Below are 10,524 nucleotides of genomic sequence, written 5' to 3'. Positions count from 1 at the left end.
TTGATTTATTACCATCTTTAAGCATTTCCATTACGCCTTACCAGCTACAACGCTACACCGACTTCCCTCCTCCTCATCCTAACGTTCGGGCTCTTAATTTCGTCTTTTGCTTGTTCCTTTGCTGCACTGCTGGTGATTTCTTTGTAGACAATCGTCGGCTTTGAAGCGGTCGTGCGCTGTTAGGAGAGTTTAAAAATCTAACTATGCAGCATAAAACTCGTGTCTTAATAACAAAGTATGAGATTTTTAAATCAGAAAGGCTTGCCAGCAGGCAAAATGCTATCTTCTTTAGAGTTGCTGTCTTTTCTAACACCCCAATTGGGGGGTAATCGCTGTGGCGCTCCACCACTTTGCGGGCAGGTGAACAATTTCGCCGCTTCTGCTCTTCGACGTGTTATATCTTCTAGCGTTTTGGCATTTTGCTATGTCTGCTGCTGTCGCTGTCAAGTTAGTTGGTAGATATGCTTCTGCTTGCGAAAACTTTTTGTATGAGTCGATGGCATGTTAAAAATGCTTAAGACCATTTAACCCCATTACGCTCATTACTCGCGCCCAAAAAAGCTCACTTCGAGGCTTGTAGCTGTGTTGCATGCACTGGTGAAGGGGTGCAGATATGTGGTAGTCGCCTCCCTTACTGCCTCATTCAATGCGATGGCATCAACAGCATTATAAATACTTACGAGTTTATAATTCATAAAGCATTTAAGTTGGCCAAATCGAAATTTATTGCTATTTAAGATATCTGTAAATTCGCTGTCAGGATGCTCAGCACCACAAGCAGGCAAAGATTTCATTGTTTTGTAATCGCAATGTGGGGAATGTGGAATTTCTTAAGAAATTATAATTGAGATTTTTTGCTAGCGTACGCTTGGAATACCAAAAGTGGTAGGAATTATTGCGGCATGGAATTCTAATGAATTATAATTTTTGCAATTCCATGCTGCAATAATTCCTATTATCGATGTAAATGTAATTATTGATGTACATATGTACATATGTATATATGTAAATGGATGAAGAATATAACATCTTACATCAATAAATATTAAAGCAGCCATTTTTGAGAGCCGATTCCCCCTGACGCCCATTTTTTGGAAATTTTAAAATCTTACAATTCGCTCGACCTATATTAACATTCAGTCTAATAATTTTAAGAAATTTCGGGAGAGTACGAATTTTTGTGGCTATATTCTGAATACTCTCATTTGGTAGATCTTCGGTGCAACAAAGGATATCAAAATAAATGACAAAGCATTTTCAAGGGAGCAAATATGATTCTGGATTTAGTTTCAGTCTGATCTCAAGGTTTTACAAATACGGGCCTATGTTATCCGAGGTGGAATATGTGTATTTTGTCCATGGATACGTATGTATGTGATTATACAAATTTGGTTTTGACACTTTTTCGAAAAGTGTTGCCACCTGTAAAGAAATGTAGCTCAAATTATTTAAAAGGTTAAATCAATTGTTACAATAGGGATCAATCGAAATGGTTTCGAAAAGGCTTTATGTCATAACTACGTGTAGGAGTGTTGCAACATGCTTAAAAAATATAATTAAATTTTAATTAACGGAATTTGGTAAGTTAATAAGGTATTACTATACGGGTGTCAGACAAAAAAGGTTAAAGAAGTTAGTCGTTTCGGAATATTTTGAAGAGATTTGCCACCTATTTGAAAAGTCGAATTCAATTATTTTATACCCAAGTTATATGAAATATTAAAAATGGATGTCAAATGAAAGAGTTTAAGAAATATTTAGTTTGACAATTTGGAATATTTTTGATGTGTTTGAGGTTTGCCCCATTTTAAAAGGTTAAATTAAAATTATTTAATAAATTAAAAAAAAATTGGTTTAAAATCCTTTATTTCAGAACTACATTAAGGAGATTTGCCGCGTTAATTCATCAGTTACTTTAAGTATTTATAACAACGTCAGATGAAAAATATTTAAGGGAATTTTAGTTCGAAAATAATTCTTAAGAGGGTTGCCGCCTATTTTGAAAGTTGTACCTAGTTTAGTTATACATAAGTAACACGAAATTTTAAAATATGGGCATCGAACGAACGAGTGTAAAGAAATCTTTAAATTTAACATGTAGAATATTTTTAGGGTGTCAGAAAAGGGCTGCCACCTGTTGAAAAAATTCAACTCAAATTATTTAATAAGTTAAATGAATTTTCAAAAGATGGGTATCAATCGAAATGGGTTTGAAAATAACTTATTTATGAACTGTATTTAGGAGAGTTGCCATGTGCTTAAAAAATCAAGTTCTACTTAGTTCATCAGTTTATTGAAATATGTATAACAATGCCAGACGATAACAAAAAATTCTAGTTTGAAAATACTTTTAAAGCGTTGCCACCTGTTTGAAAATTCGAATTTGTTTTACTTATATACAACCTACATAAATGAAATACCGAAACATTAGTGTCAAACGAAAGAGTTTTAAGAAAATTTTAGGCTGATAATATTTGTAATTAGGGTTGCCATCTATTTTTTGGACGGTCATCACATCTGCACTGTTATTTCGAATTTAAAATTAAATGAGAAGCCACATTAAAGAACTTGGACGTGCAATAAGATTTAATTTTTTTCAGCGAGAACCTTTTTAGCGGGGGAGGAGATTTGAAATTTGATGAAATGAAAACCGTGCGAGACCTCTCATCACTCATAAATGGTTTAGATGAATCATTAGAAATATTTTCTGAGGTTTAGGGTTTCACCTGTTTAAAAAGTTAAATTCAATTTCGGCGTTTTAACGCCAGCGGGTTCACTAGTAAAGAAATAATATTTACGCTTTCTTCCATACTTCTCATTTCAATGCGCTAAACTTAAAAACGGTTTTCTCAAAATCATTTGGAAAACCACAGAAGTAGATATAAAACAGCTCTTTACATACATACATACACACCGATGTATATAGCTATGAAGTGCTACCAAATCCATGACAATAAAATAATATCACAAAATGCTAATGTACGCATTTTTGACGAATCGCCTAGGAGATAAGCGAAAATTGTTTTTTTCTAAATATTTTTTACGCTACATAATGGCTGATGTGAAGCATACTTGCTGGCTTTAAGGCATTAACATAAACAAAATACAACAAAATAACAATAAAGGAAAGAAATAGAAAGCAATGTGCGATATGGAGGAGTGACAGCAATTGCTGCTGTTGTGATAATTCTTGATTTCTACTTACCCTCAAGCATTTGCATAGCGCCTGTATAAGGCAATAGCAGTGACGGATTTTTTTAGGAGGGGACATGGGGGTATATTGGGATTCAATCGGGAGAATTTTTTTGTGATGCTCAATGAAGATGTCACTGGTAAACTTTTCGAAATACCGAATGTACGCATATGCAAATGCTCTTGACCAATCATACTTCGAAACTGGTAGAACAGCCAAAATACACAACATCGTGTTCACGTCTTCGAAAGCATTTTTATTAATTGTAAAGGATTGACAATAAAATTTACTTTAGTAGGACAAAGCGTGGGCTGCTTCTTATAGTCATGCCCCAGGCATATTCATTATCGTTCCAAGATACCTCAGTTTTGTAATTATAGCAAAAAGTAGTGAACTTATAAAGAATTTTCTTGACCCAACTTTACTGTTTTATCGATACTTGCTATGCCCATAATTTTCAAGAGCATTTTTTAAAAACATTTTTAAATAACTAAGGCTGTGTGCAAAATTTTAGCCAAATCGAAGGCAATCACCCTGTCTTAATTCTCTTTACATCAAATACATAGGTGACAACACTAAGAATGCAAACCACCCCCGTAATAAAATCTTGGTTCCGGCACTGGGTAATCGTATGCAAAAGAGAATATGATTTGCTGCAACTTGTGCTATCTTTATGGCATCGCTGGAACCAATAAAAAGCAAAGATGTTTTGCTTTATTTGTTGCTGAAGAAAAAATTGTTTACATACATAAATGCAATATATATTTTGTATAAAGAAATGGAAAGTGCAAATGTCAGTGAAAATTCCTAATCATAATCATAATGGCTATTGTGATTGCCGCTTGCTTCATTCACATCACTTGATTTCCGGCAAGTGTCTGTACGTCAGCGCGCTAAACATTAACCACTCAAAATCCTGCCATTTTATCAATTAAATGGCGAGTCAGCAAATCACAAAAGCAATGGCTGGATTTTGCTTCTAGCTCCTGCTGGGCGTCCGCTATATCAGCTAAGCAAATTTAAGATTTGAGTCGTAAAATATAATTTTATTCTAAATTTCTGTCGATTGGTCAGGTCGGTAGCATAAAAAATAGTAGTACCTACTTACATTTTCTTAATGCCGGCTACGTTCTTGACGAAAATAAATGATTTAAAATTCCCTATTAAAATAAAATAGAGGAAGCATTTCCTATGCTGTCAATATTACTTTAATGCTTCAAAATATTCCTAATGTCATAATAAAACTGCCCAACAGCTTGAGCAATTTTAGAGAAAATTCACCATTTGACATTTTGGTTTTGCTCAAACTTGAATTTTAAAATATGCTTGGGGTATACTGGACGACTATACTCAATCCTGACTCTTGCGTCCTCGTTCATACACTCTGGGCAACGTGAGCAACCCATGTACTAGAAGCGATAAGCAATATGAGCGCAGTCTTGGGTCACGACAGAAAAAGAGAGAGCTTCGGTGGGACCACTCCGACTTAGTTATATTTACAGACTGACTGAAGTCTGCAGCGACTGTTCGCCACGAGGTGCTGCTTTTTTCAGAGGAGGAAGCATCGAAAGCCTAAACCCCATACTAGGCAGTGTGAGACTTTAACCCACTAAACCTCCTACCGTCTATTCACAGATCCCCCGGTACCACCGTCACCCTTACAAATATTTCAGGCTTACTTTCGACAGATTTGGGATACCGTCTGGTCTTGGCGCTTTCTTAGCTGATAGTTTGCGTGTCTTAATCGATGGGTTGTTCCATTCAGTTCCATTCAGGCCATTTTTGGCTAATATAATAGAAAGTATTTCGTAAGACAAATGAAATACAGATGGCAAGATAGTCCGAAAGACTTCTTCAAATTTTTTATTTTGTTTTAAGGAAATACATAATTATATATTTTTTGTTTAATTGTATTTTTAGAATATTATTTTATGTATTTTTTTGGTAATTTAATTTTTTTAATGGTTCGTTTTTTATTGTTTTAGACCTTTTTTTATTTAATTTAATTTTTAAAAATTCATTTTTTTCTGTTTTAAATAATTTTTTTTAGTTAAATTTTCTTCTAATTTATTATGTAAATGAGAAAATTATTTTGTTACATTTCAATTTTCTTTAGAAATACATTTTTTCTTTTTTAAATTTAATTTGTTATTTTTTGTCGATTTTATTTTTTTTTAATATTTAGATTTTACTGTTTTAAAAAGAAGAATATATTTTTTATTTCATTTAATTTTTAGGATCTTATTATTTTTTTTTAAATATTTTTTTTGTCTTTTTTTAATAAAAATAGTTTTAATCTAATTTAGTTTTCAAGTACTATGTATTTTCTCCTTTTTTGCTTAATTTTTTTTTATTTTTCTAATTTAATTTTCTCTTATTAATATTTTTGTTTGTTTTAAAAAGCAAAATATATGAGTTTTTTTAATTTAATTTGATAAAAAAAAACTTATTGATAAAAGGCGAACAGCATAAAGCTAAGGCCTCCGGGTTAGCAGATCTTTCGAAAGATAGTAAAGAACTCTCACGTAGTTGCCAGAATTGACAACTATGTAGTCTTTCGAAAGTAAAGAACTTTCAAGACAGTGCCAGAATTGGCAATTGTCTTACGAAAGACTTTGTCTTTCAGACACTTGGCAGAATCGCTCTCATATTCAATGTCTTATATTTATATCGAGGGCTTTTATTCAATACCCTCTATCTGCACTTTTCACAAAAAATGAGATTCTGATATAAAAATATGTATGTACATTAGAGTGGTCCAAAAAAATTAAGTTGGGATTTTAATGCCGGCACCCCCTAGGATTGTTCTATATAGAAAAAAATATACCCCTATTTTTTTATTTTGAAATCAAAAAATATTTAGGGGGTGCTCAAAGCGCTCAAAGTTTTCCATGTACATATTTTATATGGAGAAAACACCATTTTTCGTAGAAATGGTATAAAACTCTTAAAAATCAATATTTTTCAATCGGAAAACTGTGGTTCTCTTCAGGAGACTTCCAGTATTAATATCCAATTGTTTATTTAACCATTTTTTATGATTAAAGATTTTTCCATTGCATTTTCTAGGGGTTTTGGAGGACCTATAAAATATAGTTACTATCAAAAAATGGTTAAAGAGACAATTGCGTATTATTACTGGGAATCTCCTGAAGATAAGAAACGTTTTCAGATCGAAAACTGTTGATTTTCAAGAATTCTACACTGACACACAAATGAACATAAATTAAGGACAAAAACTCGAACCAGACAGAACGAAAAATGACACTGAAGATGGCACAATGCCGAAACCGGTTTGTCTGCAAACCAAACTTGACAAGGGATGACGGAAATTCGTTCCAAAATAAATAATTCTACACTATTTCTACGAAAAGTTGTTTTCCCCCATATAAAATACATGGAAAACTTTAAGCGCTTTGAGCACTCCCAATTTTTTTTTTTCAAAATAAAAAAATAGGGGTATATTTTTTTCGATATAGAACAATCCTAGGGGGTGGCGGCATTAAAAATCCGACCTTAATTTTTGGACCACTTTAATGTACATATGTATGTTTTGTGTAATAAATCAATAACGACATAATTTAGCTATAATTTTATTTTAAAGTCGAAAAAAGCATTAATACAAAAAAAATCTGCAGAGTCCAGTCTCAAGTGGTATGCTTAAGCAGCTTACCTAGATATCCAATTCTATGACCTCCTTTTACAACGCACCCACACCTACATTCATACACAAATATGCATCTTTTCCACCACCAACTACGCACTCAATTCGCTATGCCAAGGTACTTCCAGCATACATTAAAAACTTAACTTTAAATGGAAATGAGCCGCTTTCTTAAGCAAATCACTGCAACAAAGCCAACTAAAGCCCAAATGTATATAAAAATACATTTTGTCATGCAAAAACCATAAAAATTTAACATAAAATACTTTAAAAAAAACTTGCTCTCTCACATTAAGAACCTTTGTTTATTCTATTTTCTTTCTTAGTCTTTTCTATAAAATACAAAGGAAAAATCCTCAAAAAGCACATGAATACAAACGCAGGATTAGAAATTTTCAAAATCAATCCATTAACAAAAAGTACGGCATATAATACATAGATACCAAAGCATGTTCAGTGTATGCGGTGGTGCGGAAAGAAAAGACGCAGCAGGACGACACTTGACAAGGGAATTAACTTGTGATTTCAACTGCGCGATTTCACATCGCCGCTGCCGCCTTCACCCCACCACTTCGTTTGCATCGGTCTTCACCATTATCGAGGCCAGTGTACGCGTCTTAGCATTCAAAATGTGGCTAATTATCCACTGAATGGCAATAGCGTCGAAGCGATGAAGCCCTAAAGTCGCTTCATTAAAATGACAAAAAGCATAAAACCGCGATTTTCTGCCGTTAAGCACCAGTGTTCGTTCGCTTTGCTCATTATTAAAAGATTTATCGAGCATAGCTCTTCCTCTTCAGTGCTTCTTCTCCAGCTCCGCTTCTAACAACTTGTTTTTGGGAAGTAAATAGGTGCGGCAGCGTAAGCTTTTGTGGGCGCGTAACCTAGCTGCATGTCTAAGCGACTCGCATTTCAATAGTTTTCAATCATTTTTCCTTAACGCTCACGACAATACTGTTGACATTGAATGGTGGTTGTATTCAAGGAGAAGGCGACGATGGGAGACGACGTCAGATGAAGCGCTGTCAGCGCGATAGTATTGACTACGTCGACGATTATGCGCCAGCAAAGGTAAGATTTGTAAGCAGACGACTTGGCGGCGGGGATGAGGGGACGACTGCAACATCTTGCTGTGTGGAGTTTAAATCGCGCATATTTTGATCCTTTTTACTTAACTGCGACAGCAACAACAAAAAAAAACAAGCAAATCATTATCTCCAACCGTCGTCTGTTCGTCGTCAATTGTCATCAACTGTTTTCGGCTTCCGCTAGTAGCGGCGCTAGCTTTATCGCGCAGTTGGGACTTTTTTCTTTTCAACAAATGTCAAAGCAAGTTGTAACCTGCCATTTGCTCTTTACTGCACTGAGTGCTTCACTGTTTAATGGTGAACTTTTCGGTTTGTCGTTTGTTATTCTGGCGAGTGCCTCATTCGCATACCTCCCATTTTTATTTGTTCCTTATTTTTTTTTTCTTTTTATTATTTATTTATCTGTTTTTTTTTATCACTTTGTCAGTCCCATATGCTCACAAATGTGTGCGTTTTTTTTTTGTCACACGTCGGTTGTGATTCGCATACGCTTCATTACAGTAATTCGTCTTGAGACATTGCTGTCGTTGCTGCTTTCCGCACTTATTTTGGTAACAAAGTGTTGACAACGACAGCAACAAAAACATGAAAAGCTTGACAATAACAAATTTACTCGCAATCCGTTGCAATGTGGCTAGCAGTGCATAGTATGCGCTTGTCACCAGTATGGAAGTACATTAAAAAAGCTTTGTTGGAGTTTAGCAGTGTAGTATGCACTCATGCACAGTTTAAGGAACAGTGACTCTCTTGCTACGTATGGGTGCAACAAATTCTTCCTTTCAATCATGATTTTTAAAGGACCTTTCCTCCATTTTGAAACTTTATTGTCCAACATTGTTCAATGTTTTTTATTGAAGGTATTGCCTCTCGCTATCTAGGTTACCAAGAAAGCATCAAGCCGTAAGGACGTTCAATATCGACAGGAACAAATGGTAGTCAGTTGGTGGGAGGCCTGGGCTATAAAGCGGTTGGATTTGGCAACTTATGCGTCATACGGCCCACATTTTTTATGGTCTAAGGTCAATGCCTGATGTCTGGTTGCCTATACCGGATGGATAATTTATTTACTTTAAGCATCTGTCATAGATTTGTCTTTGCACCAAGTTATTTCTGATTAAAAATTTCACGCATATGCGAGGTGCCACGCCTTCTTGTCAGATCTCATTTTTTTCCCCCCCTATGTTATGTCCGAGATCATTGTCTAGATACCAGTTAAAGCTACATGAAAATCCATTCAGTATGTAGATCCGGAGATTAGTTAGTTCAAACAGACAAACAAACAAACAGACGGACAAAATTCTAAAAATGGTCCAAATATATTACATTACATATGTATGTGTGCCAAATCCCCGAAATTGAGTCTCATTATGCCAGTTTTACCAGCAATTTAAGTAGAAAATTATTATTTTTTTCCTTCAATCACTTTTGTGAAACTGGCTATAAAGGCCGTTTTCTCAAGTAAGTTCAATTTGTCCTTTGAACACCAACCTTGTTCTGAAAATTTGTGTTTGATGGACAGATAAATTTTAAAACCTACTTGAGCAAACAGCCCTAAATGAGCTGAAGTACTTAAAACTAGTAACTATTTGTTTAAACCCACAAAATTATACTCGTCCCGCCGTCCTTGTTTGTGATCCTTTTAGCAATCAAGCATACAAATAATCGCGAATGGCAACGGAAAGACAGTAGAAGTTCTTACCCGATCTCAAATTTTTTGGTAGAAGTGCTTTGCACACCTACACCCAATGCAACTGCAAGTGTAAATGCGAATGCATGTACTACGCTTGTGCATAGTATGTATGTATGTACATATTTACAAGTATTTGGAAACTTAATAGTCGGTGCTCGGGATGTCAGCTTCATTTGGCAACGCGAATTATTGTTGACAAAATTTATATAAGACGTTTTACTGTGCGCCCTCCTTTCTTTAATGCTCCGTACTTAGAGCTCTCTGCATTGCATGTGGCAAAGCTGAAAGGTTGCAACAGCCACGCAGTTGTTAGCGGGGAGCAGCAAAGATTTTATTTAGTATAAATGCAGTTGAAAGTACTTAGCGTAGAAGATGACTTTGTTGTAAGGGTATACATGCAAGCACACACATAAATAGACAAAGGGTATTCCTTTGGCCGGGGAAAATCTTTGCCAAGCGGAGTTACAGCTAATTGCAAGTAAATACAATAGCATTTATAGTAAAATAACCAACTCAAAACATTCTCGGAATGGGCCGAGTACAAGCACGATTTTGCAGATTCTGACGAAGAGAGAACCACTTTTTAATAAATTCTAGAAAAAACTTTCCACTTTTGGCGATTTGGGGAACGCAACTACTGTAAAACCGCATTCATGCAATACTGAGAGAATTCCCTTACGGTAATGTAACAAATCAAGTGTGGCATGAAAGTAGCATGCATTCGAAGCGGAAATAGCGGTTGCAGATGCAGCTGTTGAAAATGTAACGGTGATTAAACTAATGATTTGTGGGTAAAAACATGGAAACAGCAGAAAATAGAAGTTTACTACATACCTACTTCCCGAACTGTGGAGTTTTTGAAGAACGGCGATTTAAAAAAGCGGTTTCT

The sequence above is a fragment of the Rhagoletis zephyria genome, unplaced genomic scaffold (genome assembly GCF_001687245.7).
Source record: "Rhagoletis zephyria isolate East Lansing unplaced genomic scaffold, Rhagoletis_zephyria_1.1 Rzeph_scaffold_04091, whole genome shotgun sequence".
In the NCBI taxonomy this organism is placed as follows: domain Eukaryota; kingdom Metazoa; phylum Arthropoda; class Insecta; order Diptera; family Tephritidae; genus Rhagoletis; species Rhagoletis zephyria.
Note: the sequence above shows the minus strand (reverse complement) of the source record.